This window comes from Chrysemys picta, chromosome 13, assembly GCF_011386835.1.
Source record: "Chrysemys picta bellii isolate R12L10 chromosome 13, ASM1138683v2, whole genome shotgun sequence".
In the NCBI taxonomy this organism is placed as follows: Eukaryota; Metazoa; Chordata; order Testudines; family Emydidae; genus Chrysemys; species Chrysemys picta.
Genome location: NC_088803.1, coordinates 26672666 through 26700296, shown reverse-complemented (window position 1 = coordinate 26700296; position 27631 = coordinate 26672666). Strand labels below are relative to the sequence as shown.

At 46.1% G+C, this 27631-nt stretch overlaps 1 long non-coding RNA gene across 1 annotated transcript; it reads left to right on the top strand.

Moving 5' to 3' along the window:
* The first annotated feature begins 311 nt into the window (after positions 1-311).
* On the top strand, positions 312-26170 carry LOC135975098 (uncharacterized). The gene is made up of 3 exons (XR_010592133.1): positions 312-448; positions 22000-22155; positions 25798-26170. It is a non-coding gene; the product is annotated as an uncharacterized LOC135975098 (long non-coding RNA).
* Positions 26171-27631: the final 1461 nt, after the last annotated feature.

The following is a 27631-nucleotide window of genomic DNA, read 5'->3' as shown; positions in this document are numbered from 1 at the left end:
CATATATGTATATTATTAATGCATATGAAGTTATGAGATTGTGTTGTATGTTTGTCACTAAAACATGCTGTAAGTTGGGGAATCAGCCCCCAGAGGCAACAACAAAGAAAGTAACCAATACCCAGATGGGGTGTCAATCAACCCATCAACAATCATTGTCCAGCAAGGGAGCTACAATGCAATGACTCACCTGCATGAGGCCACACCAGGGAAATTGCTCAACCTTGCCTGGAGACTCAGCAATGCCCACCCAGACATGCCTGGACTTGTGTTTTCCAAGCACATGGACTGAGAGTATAAAACTGAACACAGGGAGCCCATGTGGGACCTTTCTCCTTCACCCACCTATGCTGCAAGCAACAAGGACACTCTGAAGACTCCAGCTGAGGGGACTGGCCCAGATTTCAAGGGTGAAATCTGTGTACTATGGATTGCAATATCCAGTGGGGTGAGAAAAACTGCTTAGTCTAGTTGTTGCCCAGTCTAATAGGGTTGAGAGTTTAGACTGCATGCTTATATTTTATTTCTTTTGGTAACTAACTCTGACTTTTTGCCTATCACTTAATATCACTTAAAATCTATCTTTTGTAATCAATACATTTGTTTAACTGTTTATCTTTACCAGTGAGTTTGTATGAAGTGTGTGGCAAATCTGCTCAGGTTTTGCAATGCAAAATGGCATATTCCTGGGGTACAATGATGGGAGATGGGGGGATTTGGCTCTGGTGCCTTTCTCTGTGTGATTCATGAGTGGCTCTGGGAGCATTCATGCAATATAGCTGGGTGTGTGGGGCTCCACATGCTGTTGTGCTGAGTGATCACAGCGCCTAGAGGGGCTTGCTGCTTGTCACTAGCAAGGCATTGTGAGAGACAACCCAGGCTGGAGAGAGTTCAGCGGGGCACAGCAGTCCGATAGTCCCAAGCTGCACCCCAGGGGTCCCACATCACAGGTACCTTCTTTGTGTTTTGTCAAATCTGCAGTGAAAGTTTCTTAAAACGAACAACATGCGCTGGGTCATCATACAAGGCTGCTAAATATATGGCAGAATGCAGGTAAAACAGAACACGAGACATACAATTCTCCCCCCAAGGAGTTCAGTCACAAATTTAATTGGTGCATAATTTTTTTAACGAGCATCACCAACATGAAAACATATCCTCTGGAGTGATGGCCGAAGCATGAAGGGGCATACGAATGTTTAGCATATCTGGCATGGAAATAGCTTGCAATGCCGGCTACAAAAGTGCCATGCAAACTCCTGTTTTCGCTTTCAGGTGACATTGTAAATAAGAAGTGGGCAGCATTATCTCTCGTAAATGTAAACAAACATGTTTCTCTTAGTGATTGGCTGAACAAGAAATAGGACTGAGCGGATTTGTAGGCTCTAAAGTTTTACATTGTTTTGTTTTTGAGTGCAGTTATGTAACAAAAAAATCTCCATTTGTAAGTTGCACTTTCATGATAAAGAGATCACACTACAGTATTTGTATGTGGTGAATTGAAGATACTATTTCTTTTGTTTATTATTTTTACAGTGCAAATATTTATTAAAAAAATAATGAAGTGACCACTGTACACTTTGTATTCTGTGTTGTAATTGAAATCAATATACTGAAAATGTAGAAAAACATCCAAAAAATTTAATACATTTCAACTGGTATTCTATTGTTTAATAGTGTGATTAAGACTGCGAGTAATCACAATGAATTTTTAAAATCACGATTAATATTTTTGAGTTAATTGCGTGAGTTACCTGCGATTATTTGACAGCCCTAGTTTAAAACAAACAAAAGGAAATATTTCTTCACACAAACGCACAGTCAACCTGTGGAATTCTTTGCCGGAGGATGTTGTGAAGGCCAAGACTATAACAGGGTTCAAAATAGAACTAGATAAGTTCATGGAGGATAGGGCCATCAATGGCTATTAGCCAGGAATGGTATCCCTAGCCTCGGTTTTGACAGAAGCTGGGAATGGGGGTCAGGGGATGGATCACTTGATGATCACCTGTTCTGCTCATTCCCTTTGGGGCACCTGGCATTGGCCACTGTTGGAAGACAGGATACTGGGCTAAATGGACCTTTGGTCTGACCCAGTATGGCCCTTCTTAGGTTCTTATGTAACCCTAGCGAATTGCCAGATATTGGACCTTAAAGTCAGAATATTGTTATATATAAAAATGCTGGTTTCAAGGGTTCTAAAAATGCCTTTGTTTTTCTTCTTTCCTTCTGACACCTGAAAAATTGGCCTTATGGAACCAAGGGTTTATAGGCAGCGGAAATAACACCAATCCATTTTTTTAAAGCTTTCTGAAATATTTCCAAAAATAATTTTTCAATAAAATATGGAGCATGGCAAGAGAACACGGTGCTATGGTGTGGTGTAAGGGTTTTATTGGCATGGGTTGGACTGACCAGCACATTCGTGCCAATAGAAATCTTTATATTTCCCCAAAACAGCCTATCCTACAGACACAATTCCAAGCCAAATGCGCTGAAACCAATGGGATTTTTGCCTGAGGAAGGAATTGGGGATTTGGCCCATCTGTATTATGTTTATAAAATACTGGAAGGTTCTATACAATGTAGAAAAGGCACCAAAAAAAGCTGAAGTTTGGGTCTGAGAGAGAGTGAGGGGGACCAGATAGATGGTTAGATAGAATAAGGCCTTGTGTACACACAAAACTGCACTGGCTTAATTAAACTGATTTAACCTGTGCAAACCCCTAGGTGGACACTATTATTTCAGTTAAGAGTGACCTACTTTGGTTTCTCTTAAACCTGCTTCCAAGCAACTTGAACTAAACTGAAGTAAGCCTGGTTTAAAGCAAAAGAAGAGTGTCCACACAATCTTTTGAATTGGTTCAACTAAACTGGTTTAAAATCACACTTTGAATTACATCAGCACATCTCTGCATGTAGACGAGCCCAAAGTAACTCAAAATGATATTCTGGCCTGCAAGCCATTCCAACTGAGGATACAGCGGCTCCTTCTTAGGCAGTTTTCCCTCTGTGCTGTAGGAGGAGCTGTTGTGTTTTCAAAACAGTGTCACAAATTATCAGCAAATACTCTGCTAATTTGATTTTTTCAGAGTAGTCTTTGCAAATGATTCAAAGTTTCATATCTTGCAGTTTGCTCCCAAACTAACTTAAAAGAAATTGAAGATGATCATATCTTTCTCCTAATGACTCTCTGCTGCAATTTGGGACGGTTAGTTCATGAAGTAAATTATAAATGACAGCTGACAAAGAACATTTGTTTGTACCTCACAATCATATTCATACACACACACACTCCTCCCCTCCCCCACCTCCCCAGCCAATGCACTCAAGATGGCTTTGGCTAGGCATTGCACTCTGAAAATACAGCAAGAGAGAGCTTAGGCAGCAGGGAGGATCCAAACTCTGGCTCAGCAATCCCTCACTCTGCAGAAGCTTGCACACTCGCTGATTATGAAAAGCATGCAGGAGACTTTCACGGTTTCTGTTTGAAGGGTGAAATATTTTATCTGACATCAGTCAGAAAGAAAGACAGACTTTGGACACATTCTGCTCCCACTGCCACTTGTGTAAACCTGAAGTACTGGCTTTTACCTAAATTGACACCAGTGTCACTGAATGCAGCATTGAGCCCTTTTATCGTTTTTCTAATGCTCCTGAAATAGTCCGGTCCTAAACCCCCAACGTGCAGCTTGTACCCTTTACTCACTCCCTCCTCAGGCAAAAGGGGAGCTGGCCTGAGCAAAGAGCATTGTAAGCTGAAGAGGGCTTGTGTGAGCAGCTCAATGGCCCCGCTGGCCTTTGGCTCCATGAAAGAGAATCTAATGAGTCATTTTTTAAAAAGTGGGGGAATTTTCTAGCCCTTGCCTTTGCAGAGAGCCAGGAGAATGTTCAGATGTAAACTGGAGCTAACTGGTTGTTCTAACAGAAAGGAATAGGCCACAGGTCTTACATCTGCAGCAGAAGGCTGGGAGGTTCTACAGATAAGCACACACACATTTCTCTATGAACACCTGTGCACACCCACAATGTGCCCATAGACATATGCACACAAACACTCGCAGGCACACACATACTCACAAAACTGCACATGCACAATTGACTTTGATGGGATTTTTTAAGCAATGGGATTCGCTGCTGTCTACAAAAGGACTGTGTTCCTATTTGGGACCCAAGTGCAGGTCCAGAATGAAATGATACACCAGTGACACAAGACTACTTTCATTTGGTTTTGTGTATTACAAAACAGAAACAATCTTTGTCTTTGATTTTATTTTAGTGTTGTGCAAAGACTTGCTGAAGCGGCTAAGCCAGAGCTCCTAGCAGAACCCTGCACGCCACTGACTCTGTGTTTGCGGGGTCAGGGTTACATGTCACTTTGCACCAAAATGATTTTCAAGTTAAGACATCAATATTGCACGGATTGTTATAACATTTCATCTAGATTTACTGCTGCTAATACATGTGCAGCACCGAATGGAGAAATTCCAGGAAACATACAAATGCGCTGAGAAAGTCACTGCTGTTTGAGAAAATCACTTCTGTGGGTAGATTTCCCACCACTACCTGAAACCACATTTGCTTTGGCTCATGTGTGTGTATTTTCATTTCTACTGACATATAAATTCATATTTTCCTGTGTAACTTGAGGATGAAATTGCACCACTTACCTAAAGCAGCTAGGAAAAATCAGACTTGACCCTTGTTTTTTTGGAAGGTTTTCATTTTTTGCAACCTTTACTTCCTTTGATGGAACAAGAATATTCCCATGATGGAATTCCAGACTTTGCCCTGGATGGCTACAAATAAAGCATAAGTGACAGAATATTTTCTAGGGGAATCTCTTTCTGGTCACAGTATCAGTTCGAACACTTATAAAGCTAACAGCAAAAAAGCTAGCAAACAACTGAACAAGGAGGTTAAATAGCATTGTAAAGACTGAATTATGCATATTACACTGCTTGCACTAAAGATCAGGTAAAAAGGAATTAAGGAATTATTAGTTAATTTGTCCTCCAAAGAGACATTTATATTAATCCTTTATCCCATGTACGTGCCAATTTCACATTTTCAAATATATGTATGAAAATGGCACCCACTTGAGTTAAATGTAAAGGACTAATAAAAAGGACTCTGCAGGACAATTTAACTAATTAGATAGATAGATAGATAGATAGATGAAAATGTATGTAATTGTTAAAGGAGACAGTGCCAAGATGAAAAATCATATATATACAAAAACCCACCTTTCATAATCAAAATGAATGGATTTTTTTAAAAGGTCCCATTTGGGTCTTACTACAGCTGGTCAGGAAATGTTTCCTGCCATCTCCACAGAAAATGTTGACTTTGCATTAAAAAAAACCCCAAATACCAGAGATCAAAAGTTTTCCAACAAAAAGTCAAACATTACCATGGAAGGCAAACACTTTCCATGAACATTTTTGTTTTGTTGAAAACAAAATTTTATACCGAAAAACAGTTTTGATGAATAATTTCTGCCTATCTCTAGTCATTGCCACTGATGCTATGATTATTTTATTTATTTATTTTGGACATTTCACTCATCTTGGGCAGTAAAAACCGCCTGCGACTCTTCCTCTTTGTTTGGAGTCACTTTCTAATCAGTTTCTCTTCCTGTTTCTCAGATACTAGCACAGGGGCCTTGGGTTTTGGCCAGGAAGTGTATAAACCATGTCAGAAACTGGCTTTAGTGAATTTTGGTTTCAGAGAAATAATTTTGAATCACGTGAGGTTTTATAACCTCCTCTCCCCTCCCCCTACCACTTTTTCAGGTGGGAGGAATGGCCATAAAACCACTTGGCAGCTTTCTTTCCATTTGGAAATCTAGATTTAAAATCCCTGGGAGGTTTCTCTGCCTTTGGCTGCCTATGCCATGCTAACTTTCTTACCCTTGCCCCTAAAGAGAAGATAGCAGCACAGCACCAATTGCAGGTTGATGCTGCTTCTGCCAACAATCCAGATGAAATACTACAACTTAAGGTACGTCTATACTATAGTCCCAGGGTGTGATTGCTGCTCGGGTAGACATTCCTGAGCTAGCTTTGATCTAGTGAGCTGGAGTACTGGAACAGTGAAGCCCTGGGAGCACAGGCTAGCTATGCAAGTAATTACCAGGGTTCCTGGCGGCCTTGTTCAGCCTGCGTGGTAGGGTGTGCTGCCACAGCTTCCCTGCTCTGGTACCCAAGCTGCCTAGATTAAAGGTATATCTACCTGAGTTTCATCACACCCCCTGAATACAGTATATAAACATATCCTAAGGCTGAGACATATGCCATGCAGAATAACTGCTCCGTGGCCTAATTAGACACAACTCCTCTGAGCCGCAGAATTCTGACCATTTGGGACTGCTGCAGAGGGTCATGACTTGAGGTACCACTTACCCGGGCCTGGGCTATAACAATTAATGAACAGGCCTGGCTCTGGGATGCTGGGCTACCTTCTCTGTGCCGTAGTGAACTACTCTAATTCAACAGAGGGTCCTGTGGCACCTTTAAGACTAACAGAAGTATTGGGAGCATAAGCTTTCGTGGGTAAGAACCTCACTTCTTCAGATGCAAGTAATGGAAATCTCCAGAGGCAGGTATAAATCAGTATGGAGATAACGAGGTTAGTTCAATCAGGGAGGGTGAGGTGCTCTGCTAGCAGTTGAGGTGTGAACACCAAGGGAGGAGAAACTGCTTCTGTAGTTGGATAGCCATTCACAGTCTTTGTTTAATCCTGATCTGATGATGTCAAATTTGCAAATGAACTGGAGCTCAGCAGTTTCTCTTTGGAGTCTGGTCCTGTAGTTTTTTTGCTGTACGACGGCTACCTTTACATCTGCTATTGTGTGGCCACGGAGGTTGAAGTGTTCTCCTACAGGTTTTTGTATATTGCCATTCCTGATATCTGACTTGTGTCCACCCTCCCTGATTGAACTAACCTCGTTATCTCCATACTGATTTATACCTGCCTCTGGAGATTTCCATTACTTGCATCTGAAGAAGTGAGGTTCTTACCCACGAAAGCTTATGCTCCCAATACTTCTGTTAGTCTTAAAGGTGCCACAGGACCCTCTGTTGCTTTTACAGATTCAGACTAACACGGCTACCCCTCTGATACTACTCTGATTCAGGCTCTGCCTCTCTCCATCTTTTTCTAAGGCTCCCATCACCATAGTAACAACAGCCTGTTTATTGATCTATCAAATGGGTGTAATCGACTCACCTACCCCCAGACGTAGTTTGAGGCAATTAATTAATGCCCCCAAAGTGCTTTGAGGTACTCAGGTGAAAGGTGCTGTATATATGTAAAAAGTTTGATCACTTTTTGTTCTGTGTTATGCCTCCCATGTGAAACCTTCTCAAATGTACCATTGACATTTGTGTGCGTCTCTTTCTGTTTGTTTGTCTCCTCTCTTTAGATTTTTAAACTCTTTGGGGCAGGGGCTGTGTTGCACTGTACGTATGCAAAGCACCTAGCAAAGTAGGTCCCTGATCTGGATCAGGGTCTTTGGGCACTACTGCAATGTAAATATTAAAACATAAATTCCTTATTTTGTGTCAGCAGAACTGCCATCATGTCACTGGCTCAGGGATTTCCTGGAGCAGCTTCTCTAATTCACACGCCAGTCGTAATGGGATGATATTTGAAAAAAAATACCAAAGGCAAAGAAAAAGCAAAGCCTTGAAATAGCAATGTTTAGGGCCTCTCTGGAGAGGACAGTGGCTTCTCAGCTTCAGTTTAATTGCAGTCAGAACATTCGTTGTTTTTCAATTTCGTTTCCTTTCCTACGAGTGACCCCAGCTTTGTATTTCCCTTAAGCTGACTGAAATAAAGTATTTGCACAAATGTCACCTGCACTCAGAAATCTCCTGTTTACTCTCTCTTGCTTTCATTCTGTCCATCTTCTGCAGTGCCTGCTCTTAAGGCTTTGAGTGCTGCCTGTCTAAATTAATGCATCTTGTAGCCAGGATACCGTACAAATTCATTAATTTTTGTACATTGGAAATATGCCTTTATTAATCCTCTAGTCTTGTTCCTCCAATTGTTGAACAGTCAAGCTTCTTTGTGAGACATCGGCAGAGAGCTCAGGACTCCTTGAGATCCATTAGGTGCATACCTCTGGGAAAACATTATTCATCCAACAAATATTTATATTCATTACAGAAAATAGGCCCACTACCTCCCAGAAAGTGCCGTGTTCGCCAAACTCCATTCCAAACCTCCAGCGAGGCTGATCGCTTTAAAATGTGAATCACTGAGACCCAGGTGGGAAACTTGCCCTGGGTTTGTATCTACCTAATGTCTACAATCTTCAATGTATTTAGCCTTATCACCCCTGTAGGTAGGAAAATACAAGTATCCGCATTTTACAGATGGGGCAGCAGGAGACTAGTGACTTACTCAATGTCACACAGGAAACCTGTGTCAGATCAGGGAATCAACCCTGCATTTCTGAAGTCCCAGGCTAACATTGTCACAACTGAACTGCCCTTCCTCTCTGTGAGACAACATTGATCAGTGCAGTGAGAGAGATCTGTACTTAGATGGACTGATTCTGCTCTCAACTGAGCGACTCCTGATTGACACCAGTGTGAATGAGATCAGGCTCAGCCCCAGGGAGCAAAACAGCTTGTTTCTTTGAACAGTTATTAAGCTCAATCCCAATAACTCTGCTGGCCTTCTCTTGGAGCCCAAAAGGAGTCTACCTATGGGAGACTAGCGCAATGACCCTCTCCCTTCTCAGGGGTGATGGTAGTATTCAGGGGATCTCCATGGAGAGCTTTACCCATCAAGAGACAGGAGTGAATTTTGTCTCTGTTTCCATCAAAAGGAGAACAAAGGGCTTTTAAAATTTCCAGTGACTCTGTTTTACTCATCCTGTGCCATAAGCAAAACATGCTGCTGCTCAAAGAATAAAAATTCAGTGCTACACCAGCCGTCACATTCACACTTTGAAACAGGGAACTTGTGCAATAGAGACAGAAAGTTGCAAGAAGGAAACATATACAGATTAGCAGAGCAACATTCAGTCCTGGCATCCACAGGTGCAACTCAGTGGAAATGTATGGCAGGACAGAATTTTGGCCTGTTGGGTAGGGTTACCATATTTAACAAATAAAAAAAGAGGACCCGCCACGGGGCCCTGGCCCTGCCCATTTCCCACCCCCAGCCCCGCCCGAACTCCACCCCTTCCCCGCCCCAACCCCGCCCCCTCCTCCCTCCCACTCCCAGCCACGCGAAAAGGGCGGCCCGAGCGCTACCGGCTTCACGGTTTGCCGGGCAGCCCCCGGCCGGCGCTTCCCCAGCGCAGCTGGAGCCCGGGAGGGGAAGCGCCCAGCCGGGGGCGCAGGATCTGGAGGCTGCCCGGCAAACCGTGAAGCCAGTAGCGCTCGGGCTTCGGGCAGCCCCCATGCCTCCGGACCCTGCGCCCCCGGCTGGGCACTTCCCCTCCCGAGCTCCGGCGGCGCAGGGTCCAGAGGCATGGGGGCTGCCCGAAGCCCGTAGCACTCGGCTCTTAAACAGAGCCGAAGAGTCAGGGGAGGAGCAGAGCCGCCGCGGCTGGAGGCTCTGCTCCTCCCCTGACTCTTCGGCTCTGTTTAAGAGCCGAGCTGCCCGAGCGCTACCGGCTTCGGGCAGCCCCCATGCCTCCGGACCCTGCGCCGCCGGAGCCCGGGAGGGGAAGTGCCCGGCCGGCGGCTGGGGTCTGGAGGCAAGGGGGCTGCCTGAAGCCCATAGTGCTCGGGCAGCTCGGCTCTTAAACAGAGCCGAAGAGTCAGGGGAGGAGCAGAGCAGCCGCGGGAGGGGAAGTGCCCGGACGGCGTATTCCCGGACATGTTCGGCTTTTTGGCAATTCCCCCCAGACGGGGGTTTGATTACCAAAAAGCCGGACATGTCCGGGAAAAACCGGACGTATGGTAACCCTACTGTTGGGTGCATAGTAAAGAAGAAAAGTGTAAGCAATTGCTGTTTGCACTGATCTGCTCCTGGAGCCCTGGTCACTTGTAGGGTGGGTGAACTCATTCAAGGAAAATGCAAACCCACCTGAGTTTCATAGATTCATAGGTTTTAAGGCCAGTGGGGATCATTAGGATCATCTAGCCCAGGGGTGGCCAACCTGTGACAACGGAGCCACATGCGGCTCTTCAGAAGTTAATATGCGGCTCCTTGTATAGGCACCGACTCTGGGGCTGGAGCTACAGGCGCCAACTTTCCAATGTACCGGGGGGTGCTCACTGCTCACCCCCTGGCTCTGCCACAGGCCCTGCCCCCACTCCACCCCTTCCTGCCCGCTCCCCTGAGCCTGCCGTTCCCTCATTCTTCCCCCTCCCCCTCCAACAGGACGGCTCCAGGCACCAGCTTAACAAGCAGGTGCTTGGGGCGGCTAAGGGAGAGGGGCGCCAATTCGGGGGCGGCAGGTCCCTCACTCCCTCTAGGAGCGAAGGACCTGCCGCGGCTTTTTTTTTTTTTTTTTGCTTGGGACAGCAGAAATGCTGGAGCTGGCTCTGCCCTCCGAGCCTCCTGCACTCCAGGAGACAGCTGATCGGGAGGTGGGGAGGGACGGGAAGGCACTGATCGGCGGGGCTGCCGGTGGGCGGGAGGTGTTTGGAGCGGGGCGGGGGGGGAGCTGATGGGGGCTGCTGACGTATTACTGTGGCTCTTTGGCAATGTACATTGGTAAATTCTGGCTCCTTCTCAGGCTCAGGTTTGCCATCCCTGATCTAGCCCGATCTGCATAACATAATGTCTGCTTGAGCTACAGCATCTCTTTTAGAAAGAGATCCAGTTGTCGTTTGCATAAAGTGTGAAATGAACCAGAATCTATGGTGAGCTTCAAAAATGGTGTGATCATTTTTTAATTAATTTTTTTATATTGGTTTTTAATTTTGCCCTGCCACTGCATTTCCTAACCCAGCCAGGATGGAAAGCACCACACAAAATACTGCAAGAAAGGCTGGCTGCCCCATGGAGCACCTCTGCCCCATACAGCAGGCTGAAGCCACTCTTGCTTGGTGTGGGAAAAGGCCCCCATCTCTAGGCAAAGAGAGCAAAGACAAGGTGACTGTGGTCTCTATCTCCTGCTCCTGATTGGGAATCTTGTGTGTGGAGTTCCACTTGCTGTTTGCATGCATGAGTGAGAGCAGCAGACTTGTCCAGGGCTCCTCCCAGTCTGGTATGCCATGATGGTGGGGGAGTGAAATAGAAATCAATAGTGGTTTCCCCTGCACCTGCAGCCAAGGCTGTTATCCTCCAAGGGGTGGATTTTGAAAACCCAGCCGGGTCCAGTGGTGGCCACTGCCATAGTTTATCTACTGCCAAAAAGTTGGCAGATCCAAGAGGAACTTCTTTGGTCTAATTTCAAACCCACTCAAAAATTCTGGGATCTGCAATTTCACAAAGACTTCCACATTACTGAGCCGACATGCTGCTTGGGGGAGACAGGGAAAGAACAGAGAGGGAGAGAGAAAATTACAACTGAGAGAGTAAATGAAATCTAGATAGCACAGAGCAGCCACTTGTGCCTGCTGAGCTCCAGAGCGTGGGGGAGTGTGTCGCTTGTCCCTCACTCAAAGTGCAGTTTCCCTATAGTTAAGAAAACATGTGGGTCCACATCTCCAACTGTGTTGCCAAGTTTCTGCTCATGATTCTACTCCACTGATTCTGGGTTGGCCAGGGCTAAAATGGTTCCCAGAGTAATTTAGGGAAACATAAGGGCTGCTCTAAGGTATGCTGCCTTCAGCAGTCCAGAGGGTCTGCTGCTCTGGTCAAGCTTCCGCCCCAGCATGTCCACTCCCTGACATTCCCCTTCTTTGCATTGAGAGCAGCTTGGCTAATACTTCTGCCCACCACTGATTGATTTAGGGTTTGTTTACAGCATCCATGGGAATGTAGGATTATTTTTAAAGTTTCTCCCAGGCATGCTACCGACCGCATGCTATCTCACAGCCATGCACCACACGAGGAGTCTCTGGTTCAGTGCAAAGCCTCTGCTGCCCCATTAGGGCTGGGAATCTAGTTCATTGTTTTTAAATTAGCCAAACAAACCTGGGGCACCCGAGAATACACTCAAAGTTGTTTGCAAACTCTCCAACTCCAAGAGATTCCCATGTGTGTGCAGGCAGGACAGCCTCAGGGTCAGACAACTTAGAACCCAACCTTTGGTAGTTCACCTTTTTAGTCTTTGTTAACTCTGAAGTGCCTGCTAAACGTACAGCTGCACGTAATATTTCTGCCTGTGGTTTCAGTTTAATAGGTTAGCTCTTGGTATGAGTCAGATGAGTGTGTTTGTTTCATTTGCAGAAGCAAACGCTCCCAGGGAGCGAAGATAAGCACCCAGAGTTCTCCAGCCCTTGCATGGTGCTGAGTGCTCTCAACTCCAGCTGGCTTTAGCAGACATTGAGGGTACACTGCACTGTGTAGGATCGGCCTGTGAGTGAACAGATAACGGGGAGGCAGTGTCTGGAACTCCCTCAGACACAGAATTAGAGGTGTTCCATCCCTGCCGAAAGCACTTGGGAGCCTGTCCCTGCCATCCGCTGTGCTGGGTCAGCATTTCTAGAGGGCTGGGGTTCCAGAGGCTGTCTCTTCATCACAGAGGGGGGAAAGGCTGCACCTGCTGGAAGCCTTTAGAAATGAATACAAAATCACGACAGGAGCTGGGGGACAGAAACTAGCTGATGTGACTCATCCCCTATGGCCAGACACAGGGTGTTACAGGAGCATCAATGTTATAAAGAAGTCTCCAGCTCATAGCCCTGGAAGAGCTAGCAAAATATTTCTCTGCACTGAATGCCCGGGGTAAATAGAATTTGCCATGGGCGATAAACCAGTGGTGGCATAAGCCCCATGGCTTGGGGCGTTTAAAAGTGGACTGGCCAAAGCAGTCAGAAATGGCCTACAGCAGTGGTTCCCAAACTTTAACAGCCTGTGAACCCCTTTCACTAAAATGTCAAGTCTCACAAACCCCCTCCTAAAAATGAATATTTCCAGGGATTTTCTCCTTTACCTGAGTATAAATTATAAAAGCAGTGATCTTGCGCATATAAAATTTGTTTTTATGACTTGCTTATTACACACTATTTATTATTAATTATGTTTTATCATTACAGTATTTTTATTACATTATGAAAACGGCAACGCTCTTCCAAGATCTCACTTTCATAGCTAGTATCACTTTGAATAAGCCTGTTATAAGACAAGGCTCCTACATTTCATCAAGGAGTATCAGATGTGAAAGAGCAGGAAGGTATTTAAGAAGCCAACTCAAAGAGTTCCTCCTACACAAGCATTCAGGTCTTGAGCAGTCCAGGCAAACAACGCACATTACAACAAAGCTTAAACTTGTTTTTCATAATAATTTTAAAAACAAGACTAGCTGCCTATTTAATTTTAAAAACAGCAAAAAATATCTACCTCCCTTTCCATTCCTTATAAGGAGTCTTGAAGTTTGATAGATATGCTTGCTTTGATCTGCTTAGCTCTGGGAAGTCCAGGGGCTCTGGGCTGCTGGCCCCGTGCTGCCTGGGGTCCCTAGGGACAGCTCTGTCTGCCATTAGGGAATTTTTTCCTGAGAATCCCCTGTAACATTTTGCAAACCCCCGGGGATTCACGAACCCCAGTTTGGGAACCACGGGCTACAGAGAACAATCCTGCACTGGTCTCAGGCTGACAGGCTGCATGGGACCTAGCAGGTCTCCTCCGTTCTAATTTGCGTTATTCAGATAAGCGCTGTCGTCTCTCGAAGAAGCACCGATCCCACCTCAGGCTAAGCTCCTCATGAGAAGCAGCATCAGTTCTCTGGGCCCAGCATCTCAGCCATGCGAGCTGCTGGCAGAGCGAGAAGCGAAGTGGTTCTTTTTCAGTGTCTGTGGAGCCTGTAGCAGGGAATCCTCCTGTCTGATGGCGGGAAGGGACTGACACAGATGATCCAAGATGCTTCCAAATGAGCCGATGAAATTTAAATCTTTGGGGCCAGATCTGGCAGCTTGGGTTGGGGGGGACCCTCTGCTATACCTCCAGTCATTTGGGTTATGTGAGTGGGGGAAGCAGACCCCTCCTTCTTGCCCTCTCTTCATACAGGCTTCAGACAGGCTTTCAGAGAAGCAGGCCCCTCCTTCCCAGTCTCGCTCAGTGTAGGCTTTAGAGAGGCCTTTGATACCTGGTGGTGTTTGTCAAAGGACCTGTTGGATATTTGTGAGGGCTAGACACAGCTCCGAAGAACAAAACCCCCAAAGAAGGCACAAAAGAGCCCCAGAGCATGATGACTCCATCTCGAACATCCAGAAAGGACCATGGGGTCCCCTGCCCTTTGCAGCAGCGTTTTCCTCCCTTTCCCCAAGGTTGGAACAAATCCTGTAGGTGAAGGCACATCCCTGTCCATCCCCGCTCTGCAGCAAAGGTATTTTCTGTTCCCAGCCCTATGGCAGGTAGCTCCAATGGAGTTGGTAATTGAGCAAAGACATTAGAATGATGTCAAAGATTAATCATTTCATTTTCCTCCGTGGATGAAAGGGAGCACATTTTGTTCATAACGCAAGACAACATTATGTGGGCAGAAGGGTCCTTGTGCTTCCAGATCGTTCACGTGCAGCACAGCTCAGGAGGCAGAAACCAGGACTGTGCAAACATCAGGTTTACAAAACCAGAACAGAGACTGGGGTCGGGCTGGTTTGATTTCCTTTGTGTGGTGGCAAATAGGGGAATTGTTTGTTCATTTCATCCAGCAAAACCCATAGAGCCACATTCTGCTTTCATTTACCCCCAGTGAAGATGAATGCTGTCAAGACAGGACAGTGCCTTAGGAATAAGGCACTGGATTGGGACTCAGAAAATCCAGGGTCAATTCCTGGCTGTGCCACAGACCTTGGGCAAATCACATGATCTCTCTGTGCCCTATCTGTGAAAAGGGGGTAATGATACTCCCCTATCCCGCAGAAGTGTTCTGAGGATGAATTTCTCCAAATTTGCGAGGTGCTGAGGTACTGCAGTGATAGAGAGCATTTCTAGGGAGATAGAATTTGGCGCACAGTTACTCAGCAGGGAATTAGACATGCCCCTGTTATTTACGGTGACACCATCAAATTCTAAATAGGCAGCACCTTCCTGAGGGCTGGACTTGGAAGACGACCCTGTGGCAGGAGTACGGGAGGGTAGTCACATCACCTGGAATTCAGAGCTGTTGATAAGGTCTGGTTCCCCCGATTCATGGTCTGAGGATGCTCTTCGTGACACCTCCTCTTTTTATGAAACATTTTTCTGATGAGTGTATCTCTATGCACAGGGCAACATGAGGAAGTGTTTCTATGAACATGCGGTTGGCAGTCACGTCGCTTGTCTGATGTGATTTCGTTCCCTGCCTCTACTCACTTTCTTCATACATTGTGGGCTGATGATTCTGACTATCGTGCTACCAACCTGGGTGAAATTCTCCCTGGGGAGATGACCAGAACAAGGTTTAGGTACCATGTAATCCCCAGTGAAACTTGTCTTTCTGCATGGGTGAATTTTGTCCATGTATCTCAGGGTATGGATTGAGATTAGGATCTAATTTGAGATGTTATTGTCTGCAGCAGATTCCTCTAATAAACAGAGATGGGCTAAGGGGATGGTTAGATCTGGATGAGGTTTGAGGGAGGGTGGATTCTCCATTACTTGAAATCTTTTAACCATGATTTGAGGACTTCAGTAACTCAGCCAGAGTTTAGGGGTCTATTGCAGGAGTGGGTGAGTGAGGTTCAGTAGCCTGCAATGTGCAGAGGTCAGACTAGATCAGGGGTGGGGAACCTTTTTTCTATCAGGGGCCACTGACCCACAGAAAAAATCAGTTGCAGGCCACACAGAGTCCTGCGGGGGATGGGGAGAGAGGGAGGAGGGTTGGGGCTTCCCCTAGGCTCCAGGGTGGGGCCAGAAATGAGGGGTTAAGGGTGAGGGAGGGCGCTCAGGGCTGGGGCAAGGGCTTGGAGTGTGGGATCTCGGAGGGAGTTAGGGTGCGTTTCTTGGGTCTGCTGCCTGGGAGCAGAGGTACATTCCCTGTTCCCTATAAGGCCCCAGAACCAGTGCCACATTCAGTAGTTCTAGGGCTGTAAGTAGGGTCTAATAGTTGTATTTGTGTTTTTTTACCAGTTCACATGGGCTTTTCCGTTGCTGCTGGAAGGGAAGCAGGCATGTACTCCAGAGCAATGCAATAAAAGCAGTTCAACTCCTGTCTGAGCGTAGTTGTTGCACAGGGAAGGGGATAAATTAAAAAATAATTTTAAAATGACCATTTTGATTGTAATAACTGCCAGTTTGATGATCCCCTGCAAAATCCCTGCTGCTGTGGAACTGCAGCCAAGAATGTAAATTGGCAACACAAATAAAGTTACAGTCTATAGCCTGGTCTGGATGGAAACAAGCTCCTCCATTAATGCAGGCTTCAGACAGGCCTTATGAGGTCTGATTGTTCAAAGACATTGTTGACTGTACTAAAGACACAGTCACTCTACGCACTACCATGGACCTTGGAAGCCACTGCTAATAGGCAGAAGATGGAGGGCGCAGTCACTTGGCTCAAGGTAACATTCTGGCACCGGAGTCCAAGCACCAGCGCCCGGGTGATCAAAGAGTTTATTGCCATCTTGCCCTACTGAACTGTTCAGTTATTATTATTTGTATTAAGTGGCATTTATACTACAATGGCTCCAGCCAGGATGGCGGTGCCATGGCACATGCACATTCTCCTAAACATCATACAATCAAATTCTAGGTCAGCTGAAGTTTTCCAACTGCTACATTAGGGAGAACTGCTGCTTTCACCAGCTCCTTCCATCTAGCCCTCGGGCTCAGCACAGCTCCTCCTATGAAGCTAGTATGACTCGTAGGGGCAAAAAGTGAAAGCTGCTCACTCTTAGGTGATATGAACCGTTAGTTGGTCTTAATGGGTAGGATTTTCAACAACACCTGAGTTAGGAGCACAACTCCCCTTGGGTATGTCTGCACTGCAGTCGGGGATGTCATTTCGGGCTCGGGTAGATGTAGTTGCACTAGCTGTGATGAAGCTAGCGTGCTAAAAATGACAGTGTAACCACAGCTAGCTGCCTGAGTACATACCCAGGTGGTCGGGCAGGGTTGCACTTGTGTGGCTAGCATGGGCATGTCTGTCCCAGCCAGAAATTCTCCCCCCAGCTGCAGTGTAGACGAATGTAGCCACTGAAAGTCAAGGATCACTGACTGGTCCTCCGAACTCACGCAGGTGGTGTTGAAAAGCCCACCCTACAGTTCTACAGAGTTTCTTTGCATGAAACCGTAGTTGACCCTTTGCACCCCCGAAGCTCTGCTGGGGGGAATTGTAAGAATAATGAATAAGAGGGAAGTGCTTCAAAAACTGCCTTAGGGTGAACACAAAGGGAAGCAGACTTGACACATCTGAGTGCCTCCTGTTGGACTGTTTTATTAACTGGTATTCAGAACAGAAAGCCATGTAGCAATTGCTATGAAGGACACTGGCCAAGCCACCTGTGAAAATGCTCTTATGCAAAGTACGAAGACCAGTCAGGGCTGGTGGCTCCTTCTCCAGTCTAACAACCTTGATCAGTGCTCCTTCAGATCACACCCGAGGGCGTCAGTGGTGCAAACAGCGCTTGGTAGGTCAGATGAGACATGTGGGAAGCATGGCACAAAGGCCTCCTAGGAGACAGAGCCTGCCGAGGACTGTCCACTAGCAGTTGCTGCCTACGAAAGAAGAAGGTGGAGGGGCAAAGCATTGCCACCAAGAAGAGCAGCTGCCAATGAGATCAGAGTGGAGCCAGCAGACACCACTGCTAAGGCAGAGGACAGTGGGACAGCGCAAGGAACTGCCGCCAGGGAGGAGAGCCAGGAGCGGCATGAACGAGAGAAAGAGGAGCAGAAGCCACAGCAGCATGGGAGGTGGAAGGAAGACGTAGGGCAGCATGCAATGGGGACCAGGGAAGACAGGACAAGAACTGGGGAAGGTGTAGATAGCTGGAAGGCTGGGAGAGGAAGTGGTCATGGTGGACTGGCAGGGCAAACACCAGAAGCATTGTCTCTGTCTCCCTCCAGGCAGTATTTATTTAGCTGAGCACAAAGAGTCTCTCCCAAGAGGTAGGATTCATTCCACCCAATGTGAGTGCTCCCCCCCCGCCCACCCCAGTCTCTCCTTTGCTCCTTCTGCCCCACAGACGACTGGAACCACTCCGCTAAAAGCAGGGATCACACCCCACAGAGTCTCTGCTGCGTCATTGCTTCTTTTCACCCAACCACAAAACCAGCCATCCGCTTGCTGGGATCGTTTTCTCAGCAGGGTGAGTCTCTGCAGCAAAAGGGAAACTCCCACTTGATCATTATGAGAAACACCAAGTGCCCAGTTTCTGCTCATTAGTGTGTTTATTTTCAGAACTTGTGGCTGTGTTGAGCTCTGCTGCCTGGCATCAGAGTGCGCAGGGACGGCCTCCCTTATCTTCCCAGCACACTTGGGCTCAGCAGTATATAACGCACCATTCAGGCTGGTGGTCACTCATTTTATGGCCCTTTTCAATCAATGACAAGTTGAGTGACCAGCAGACAAAATAGCCCTGACAGCCTGACTATGGAATGGAAGCTGAGCTCAGGGCAGAGATGGAGACGCTGCAATGGGTGAACTTCCCAAGGGCCAATAGTCCAGACGTTTCCCCAGCACTTGGCTGAACTGCTTGAGCCTGCTTTTCCTGTCACTTCCATCAGTTTCATAGCGGTGTAATTCCATGAACTTTAGTGCAGTTACTCCTGATTTACACCAGTATAAGCGAGAGGAGAATCAGGGCCTTTGGAGCCGCAAGTTTTGCTGGGAATCTCACCAGAACAGGCTCTTCCATGAGATTTCTGGCCCTGGTTTTTGCTCAGCCTGGAGATAAGCAGGAATCAGCCTTTCGTGGGGTATTTCTGCATTTCCACTGATGGTGCCAATGGGAATTCGGAAGCAGCAAGGAGAATTACCAACCCCAATCATTCAAAAAGCATGACTCAGCCCCAGCCCCCAAATCATGAGACTGGCTTTAAAATCATGAGATTTTAAAAATAATAAAGCTAGGTTCTTTCTATTCACCTTCTAGTTTTCGAACCTTTAGCATTCACGTTTTCAAGCTTTTCTTTGAAACCAAAAGGGCTACTAGATACTCATGGGATCTTTAATGAAAGCTGGAGTCTCATGAACTCACATGACTCCTGGAGCAGGGGCTTTAGGAAGAACACCGAATATTGCAAGACTCGTGATAGAATCATAAGAGCTGGCAACAGCAAATGTAGAGATTTTTAAGCTAGCCAAACTTTTTTAAACCTCAAAAGAGCAACACTCCAGGTTCTGTCTGTGTGGTAGGAATAAGTCTGGCTGGGTTCATAGTTCCTTGGAGCCCTTACTGGGGAGGAGTTTCTACGTTGCGAGTAAGATCATGGCCCACATGACACAGAGACATATGGGATGAAATAAAAATGGGGGAAAGCAAAGCAGGGATGCAAGGGATGGGTCAAGACTGCAGCAGCCCTGCTGATACCTCATCTCTGGGGCCCTATAAATACTGGCCACTATCGTTTGCTGAAGGATTGCACTTGTGCTGAGGAGCTGATCCTGTTGAATAGAGGGCTGAGCACTTCCAGATCCTCAAAAGTATATAGTGGCCTAACATGCAAGAGCCTGGGCTCCTTCAACTCCTATGGACTCCAATAGGAGAAGAAGGACCAGTTACTGCGCAAAAACTCAATGCAAATTAACCCCCCATGTAGACAAAGTCTAACTCCTTTTCAGCACATATTCTGTTCCGCTGGGCATGATGGAATAGAACAGGGAAGGCAACCAGCAGAAGAACATCAAAAGACAGCACCAGTGCATGGAGAACATAAATGCTATCATCCCAATTGTCATTAACCAGAAGGTCCTGGCAGAAGTGGCCCCATTCATTTCAGTGGGATTGCGTGTGTGAGGAACGGATCGCCAGTGGGAGTAAGACAGACGCAATCTAGACCCATGAAAATAGAAAGAAAACAGCATCACGGTGTGTTCAGGTACAGAGTCATACCGCCAAGCAACAGGAATAGCCAGATTTCAGAACATTGTTCTCCTTGACTGGAAATGTTCCGTTTTCTAGATTGGTGCCTAGGCCTGAGCGAGCCAGCCAATCAGCCATTTTAATGGATTTAGCTGGCTGCCAGTTGTGTGGAGTGAATTCGGATTTGCTCAGTAAACTCTCCCCCACCCTAGAGGCCAATGGAGTGAGAAGGAAGAATTGCCTTGCAGTGAGAGCACAGCATGGAAAGTCAGGAGGAGCTGTGGGTTCTCTTCATAGTTCTAGCTCTCACAGGCTGACTTTGAGATGCTGCGCAAGTCGCTTCACCTGTCTATGCCTTAGCTTCCTCAGCTTCATAATCCGAATGAGGCCACGTCACAGGGAAGCTGTGAGAATCAATTAAAGGGGTATTGTCAACTTAAAAATCACACTGACATTTCCCCCGTTGGTACAGGTGACTCCTACAAATCCTGCACCTGAAAACAATGATAGGGAAACATTCTCTGTTCTTCCGTAGTCTTTCCTGCGTGCATTTGACAGCGCTTTGTGTACAGTCAGTTGCATGTGTCCCCTGTATAGGGCTCTATTTCAACCATTTTGCTACTGGTTCTGCGTTGTGCAGAAGGTCAGACTAGACGATCATAATGGTTCCTTCTGACCTTAAAGTTAGGGGGAGGGATAGCTCAGTGGTTTGAGCATTGGCCTGCTAAACCCAGGGTTGTGAGCTCAGTCCTTGAGAGGGCCACTTACAGATCTGGGGCAAAATCAAAATTGGTTCTCCTAGTGAAGGCAGGGGGCTGGACTTGATGACCTTTCAAGGTCCCTTCCAGTTCTAGGAGATGGGATATCTCCAATAATTTTTTATTTATTTAAAGTCTATGAGTCTATGAGCAACAGAGAAAACACATTTAAAAGCTATGAAAAATGTCCCTTGAAACCACCTCTTATCTAGCAGACTCAGGGTCATGGGCAGAATTTGAAACTACTTTTAACTGTTTTTTCAATTGAGTAGCTTTCATGTTGACTCTCAGGATATGTCTACACTAGAGCCAGAAGGGGTAAATTCCAGCTCGAGGCGACATACCCATATTAGCAGTAATTGAACTGTGCGATAAACACAGCAATGTGGCCACAGTGCTGGGAGGAGGCAGCTGCCCCAAGTACAGGCCCATCCAAGACCTTACCTATACACTTACCAATAGCTAGCCTCTCATGCCACCATGGCGGCACTTTCTTAGAGAACTACCTTGATCGGAGCTAGAGCGGCTATGTCTCCTTGAGCCGGAATTTACACCTTCCAGCTCTAGTGTAGACACCCGTGGTGTCTCCTCAACGGTTGTAAAGTGCTTTGAGATTCTTGGACGGAGCACAGCATTATTACAGGGCTGCTGAGGAGGGCATGCTGCTGAGCTGTACAGGCCTGTCCCATAGTAACAGCAAGGGGAAACGAGACACTTTTTAGCTTTAGGGTTGAATACAGGGGGCAGCATCACTTTTATGTGACCCATATAAGATGGGCAGAGATTGCTCCCCAGCCACTACTGATGTAAACAGTATAAAAGGCTGTCATTTGGCTCACCTGGTATAGCTGCAACCATTGATAATTTGTGTATTGCCTACCTGGGTATTTATTGGAGCTGGTCAGAGAAACTTCAATGGAACCATACTCTGTTGGAATATACCATTCCCTCCAAATTGAAACACTCCACAAAATCAGGACAGTTTTGCCAGAATTTCATTTTGGAAGAAAACTGGGGGGCAGGGTGGAATTTCTGACTTTAAACGTCCCAGATGGGCATTTTTGAAACAAAACATTTTGATTTTTCATTTTGAAATTACTGGTCATTGAGAATTATTTTAAATTGTGTGTTTCAGATAATGGATATATAACATACTATAAAATACAACATTAGAAAAAAGTCAAAATTAAAATCAGTTTTTTCAATTCACCCCAATATAGAAATCTTTGATCACAAGCTGGCCACACATCAACCCACAGAAGACTTGTTGGTTGGAGGTCCCACCCTTGACACACAGCTCACTGCTATGGATAGAGAAGAGTGTTTTGTATTGGATAGAAATTCTGCTAGCTGCACAGTTCACCTTTGTTTGCAAGGTAACAAAAGCAGAGCTGGACGAACACTGCAATGTGTGTAATATGAATATTCATCTGAATTGTTATATGAATTTCCTTCAACTTTGTTTGCATCCCCATTGTCTACTTTCCTGGAATATTCTCTTGAATGAGCTCCCGGGGAAGGAGTTCCTGGGACGTTCATGAATTTCAAATGGCTCTGGAGAATATTCATAGAAAGTGAATCTGGAGCTAGTACATGTGAATATTTTCGCTGGAAACTTGAGTTTAAGACAGGTTTCAGAGTAACAGCCATGTTAGTCTGTATCCGCAAAAAGAACAGGAGTACTTGTGGCACCTTAGAGACTAACAAATGTATTTGAGCATAAGCTTTTGTGGGCTAAAACCCACTTCATCGGATGCATGCAGTGGAAAATACAGTAGGAAGATATATATACACAGAGAACATAAAACAATGGGTGTTACCATACACACTGTAACGAGAGTGATCAGTTAAGGTGAGCTAGCTGGTAATATATATATATATATATATGTGTGTGTATGTATGTATCTTCCTACTGTATTTTCCACTGCATGCATCCGATGAAGTGGGTTTTAGCCCACGAAAGCTTATGCTCAAATCCATTTGTTAGTCTCTAAGGTGCCACAAGTACTCCTGTTCTTTTTGAGTTTAAGAGTTACACTCATCCTACCAGGGAACAGAAACAATCCCCTATGACCCGTGCAGCCAATCAAAACTAACCAACCCACCTGAGATTTGGAATGCTCAGAATGAACATGCTCATGGACACGATACAGACCATGGGTCCTGCACCAAACACATCTGATAGAGCTTTGCAGCGTGAAGACAACCATCACCATCAGCCACTTGTGGACAATCCACATGCTGGAAAAGGCAAAATTTGTCAGATCAGTTTTTTGCCATGGAGCAAGCTGTAAATGAAAGGTAGGCTGGGCGGTGATGCAAATTGTTAACAAATGTTTTACATGACAGTAATTGTGCATGTGTTACTTGCGTGAGTCTACATAACAATGGTGTAACCCAGGGGTCAGAAGTGGTGTGCCGAGTCTTCATTTATTCACTCTAATTTAAGGTTTCGCATGCCAGTAATACATGTTAACGTTTTCAGAAGGTCTCTTTCTATATATCTATAATATATAACTAAACTATGGCTGTATGTAAAGTAAATAAGGTTTTTAAAGTGTTTAAGAAGCTTCATTTAAAATTAAATTAAAATGCAGAGCCTCCCGGACTGGTGGCCAGGACCTGGGCAGTGTGAGTGCCACTGAAAATCAGCTCATGTGCCGCCTTCGGCATGCGTGCCATAGGTTGCCTACCCCTGGTGTAACCCTTCTGCCCAGTGGAGCCAGCAATAACCAGGCGCCGGGGTCAATATCTAGGGGTTCCTCTTCAATACAACACAGAACGTGCTCGAGCCCCCACCCAGTAACCTGGGAAAATTACACACCACCCCTGGGCGCCTCTGAGAGGCTATACTTCCCCACTTACAAGCACAGAGTCTGAGTGTAGAAAAGAAACTTTTAATGAAAGGAGGGAAGTCACCCGACATTAATTAGGGAAAATGCCACAAGCAGGATTCATTATAATAAAACTGTGAGCAGGACACCCACCCCAGAGTGCGTGGGGCAGTGCCTTCCACCTCATGTTCTTGAGTTCTACAACCAAAAGTTCCTTTTCTGTGCCCCTGTCTGCTCCCTCACCATACCCCACTCACAGTGGTTGTTCTTGGTCAGTGAGGACCCAGGGTTCAGAGGTGCATCTGTGTGAGTCCACCTCCCACCTTGGGAAGAAGGCACCTTGCTTGCTCTGCCCTCTGAGCATTTGCACTGGCTGGCCATCCCGCCAGCCACAGTTCCTCTCCGCCAGCCAGCCCACCAGCCACGGTTCCTCACCGTTTCACCAGCCGCTCGTTCACCAGCCGACTGTCAGTCACCTTCTGCTGCCACCTGCCTCTCTGCTGTGACCTCTGCACATCAGTCTATTAGTGATTCTCAGCTCTTTGCAGGCTGGGCAGAAACACTGCCCCACCACAAGTGATTTCAGCTCTCATTTGAACACTTTAACATAACAAAAGGCTCCTAAGGAAGCCTATTTAGCTCTATCTTTGAACAGTGGGGAGGAACAGGTTAAACTAGATCAGGGACCCTGAGAGAGAAGCCACATCTCCTGGCTGGGACACCTGTCCCCACTTACTTTCACAGGGGTCTGGCATTCGAGCCCCTGGCTTAGCGAGTTCCTATCAGCTGAGGGTGAGCCCTCAATCGGGACAAGCTCAGCACAGTTCTGCTCCCCTTTAGTCATACAATGAAGATAACATTGATGACAACATTTCACTACCCCTGCATTCCATACTAGAGTGATTTGTAACCCAACAACAGCCAAAGCTGATCACTTGGAGCTACACAGCTCCTGTCTGCTAGATACCTACACAGAGTAGGTATGTTCATGTAAATACAGTTTGCTCCTGAAGTCTCTCCCCAACCCCAGCTAGCTGTCAGGGGAGAGTTCATTCAGACCCTGCTTACAATGGCATGTGCAAGTATTACTGCATGTAATATTAACGTGTCTTACTATGCCACATGTTGGTGTAAAAGACCATGAGATGTAGAGCTGGACAGGTAAATATTTGACCAGTGCCAGTAGCTACCTTTACATGGATTCACCTTTACATGGGTAATAGGTAGAGATTCTACTGATCATCCAGTAGGATCAGATTTTCAAAGGTATTTTGGCACTTAAAAATGCAGATAGGCAAGGAGTAGGATACAGGTCACTAATGCCCATTGATCTCATCACAGCATAATACGAGTGGCTCTTCTGGAACAGTCTGCACTGAACTGAAAAAGGCAGCCAGCCTCTGCAAATGGAGATGTAAAGGCCCAGTCCCCTTTACATAGCTCAGCATTATCCATGGACCTTCTAGGTTGAGGTTCAGCCATACTGGGCAGTGGTATGAAGGAAGCGTGCACTACTGCTGTCTCTGCTCTCCTAGTTCTGTGGATAAACAGGGGACTTCAGCCTTTCAAGCTGGCAGTTGCAGTGGGAGTTATCTGAGGTTCTTCACTTGGTGCGCCCCTCTGGATCCCTTGTTATGACCTGGTGACCTATACCCCCAGCCATGGTTTTCATTTTTCTCCCCCACCATCACTGAAACTCAGGTTGGTGGCCCCTCCCTCACCTGAGCGGATGGGCCTTTCATTGGTGGGCTGCCCCCAGAAGCCGGCATCTTTCCTCAGCAGAGCACATTCACTTTACTCTGGGTTTGCCTGTATCCACAGACTCTTGATATTACTGCAGGCCATTAATAGTACAAATAAGTCTAGAGCACAAACATTTATGTCTGTGATTAATTCATTCTCTATTGTGCCTTTCTTTATGGAGCTTACACTTGCTCTTTAAGGAGGCGAGCTAATTTAGTTCTGTCCTTTCATAAAAGCCATTGTGTGACGGATGAAATGTCAGCAGTAATTAAGCAAAATCACTGATGTATCCCCCGAAAGAAGAGATGCAGACTGTGCTGGAGAAATGCTGCATGTGAGTTGGGTAAGGTCAGTCTGCATCCTTCGCGGGGCTTGTCCGCCTCTCTTCAGCGAGATTGTGACCAGGTTTATACTTATATTCTGGTTTTGATTTGGCTGCAGGTGGGATACCTTTGACAAGCCCACGCTCAGGTTTTCCAAGGGAAATGGAGGACTATGGGAGCTGCCATAACGAATCAGAGCCCTGGACCCTCTAATCTGCTGCCCCATTGGAAGAGATCAACTCTTTTTTTTTTTCTGTGCAGCTCCTTTTGGGGGTCTGAGAACCATCCTGATTTTCTGGGAATGGATTTGTTATTCACTAGCACTCACTGAACAGTTGGGAGGAATAATTGTCATCCTCTGGCTCTTCTGTGAACTGATCACTTCGATTGTTGGCTGTTTGTGGTGTGTGATGGGTCACCTAAATCACATGGTACTGTTTCTGCTGATTGATTGGAGAACCTGAACTTTTAAAACAGGTGAACCACTAGTAGCAAATAAAACATACCCATTTTCAGAAGAGAATTTCTGAGGGACCTTCATTTCCATGAAATGTTCAGGTTGCAATGAATACTTTTGCCAGTGCTCAGCTGTGGATCAGCCCCACTGCATGTCAGGCCCTCCCTGGGCATTATGAGTGGATAGGAGTTGGCCCAGCTAGAGTGCATGAAAAACGCTGATTCCTGAATTTCTCTTCACATTAGTTCTAAACAGGCCAGAGAAACTGAAAAGGACAGCAGAAAGTGGTCCCTAGAAGCGAGTGAAAGGCTCATAAAGTGCCCCCCCCCCCGCACTAAATATGTTCCCTGCACATATTGAAGCTGATGCAGAGCTGGACAGAGGCATAGGCACTATAGGACCTTTCCTAGGTCTCAGGAGGAGTCATGTGATTAAATCAGAATCTCAGTTTTCATTAATTAAAAAGTGCAAGTTTCTGACCGTCACAGTTCACAAGAAAAGCTTGAAAATGAAACCCTAGTTTAGCTGCTTGCCTGAGTCTACAGACAGCCTGAAACAAGCCCTGGGAGGTGTGATCTGCCCTATTCATCTCAAGTGGGTCCTAGCTACAAACCACACCTTCTTGCTAACACCAGTTCTACAGAGGAATCTGTGGATGTGTCTAGACTGGAGTTCTTGTTTCTGTTGAGCTAAGCGACAGCCCGTTAACTCGAGTTAACTAACACCTTTGCAAATACTAACAGAAGTATTGGGAGCATAAGCTTTCATGGGTAAGAACCTCACTTCTTCAGATGCAAGAAGTGAGGTTCTTACCCACGAAAGCTTATGCTTCCAATACTTCTGTTAGTCTTAAAGGTGTCACAGGACCCTCTGTTGCTTTTTACAGATTCAGACTAACACGGCTACCCCTCTGATACCTTTGCAAATGTTAATTGTGTATTGCCTACCCAAATGTTCAAAAATCATGGGCCAAGCATGAGTTTGGCTTAAAAAGGAAGATTTTTTTCAACAAATAAATGCATTTTGGGTTCTTTTAATTTGTTTTCTGGGTTTTGAGCCTTTAGGGAGTACTCAGGTTCATGTTTTCAAGATTTTTTTTTGCACCCACGAGGGCTAGAAACCTACTTTTTAAAATAAAAGCGGAGATTCTCACCTAATCACATGCCTCCAGGAGCTGGGACTTCAAGGCAAACTGCAAATATCATGGGGCCCACAATAAACTCCTGAGAGTTAGTGACATTGCTAATCCAGGCACTCAACAGGTGTTTGTTCCAGGACAAAAATGTACATAGTTTACTCCAGGCTGAGACCCAGGCTGGACCACAAGCCCTAGTCCAGACGTGTCCTGTGTAGGGCAGAAGGGGCCTGGCCCCACTCAGATACATGTTAGTGGCTAGGGAAACACTGGACAGCCCTTCTGTTACCACCCAGGGGATAAGGGACCATTTCTGTTTCTGAGGGGAGAGGGTTCCATGCTGCCCTTCCAGGGCTCCAT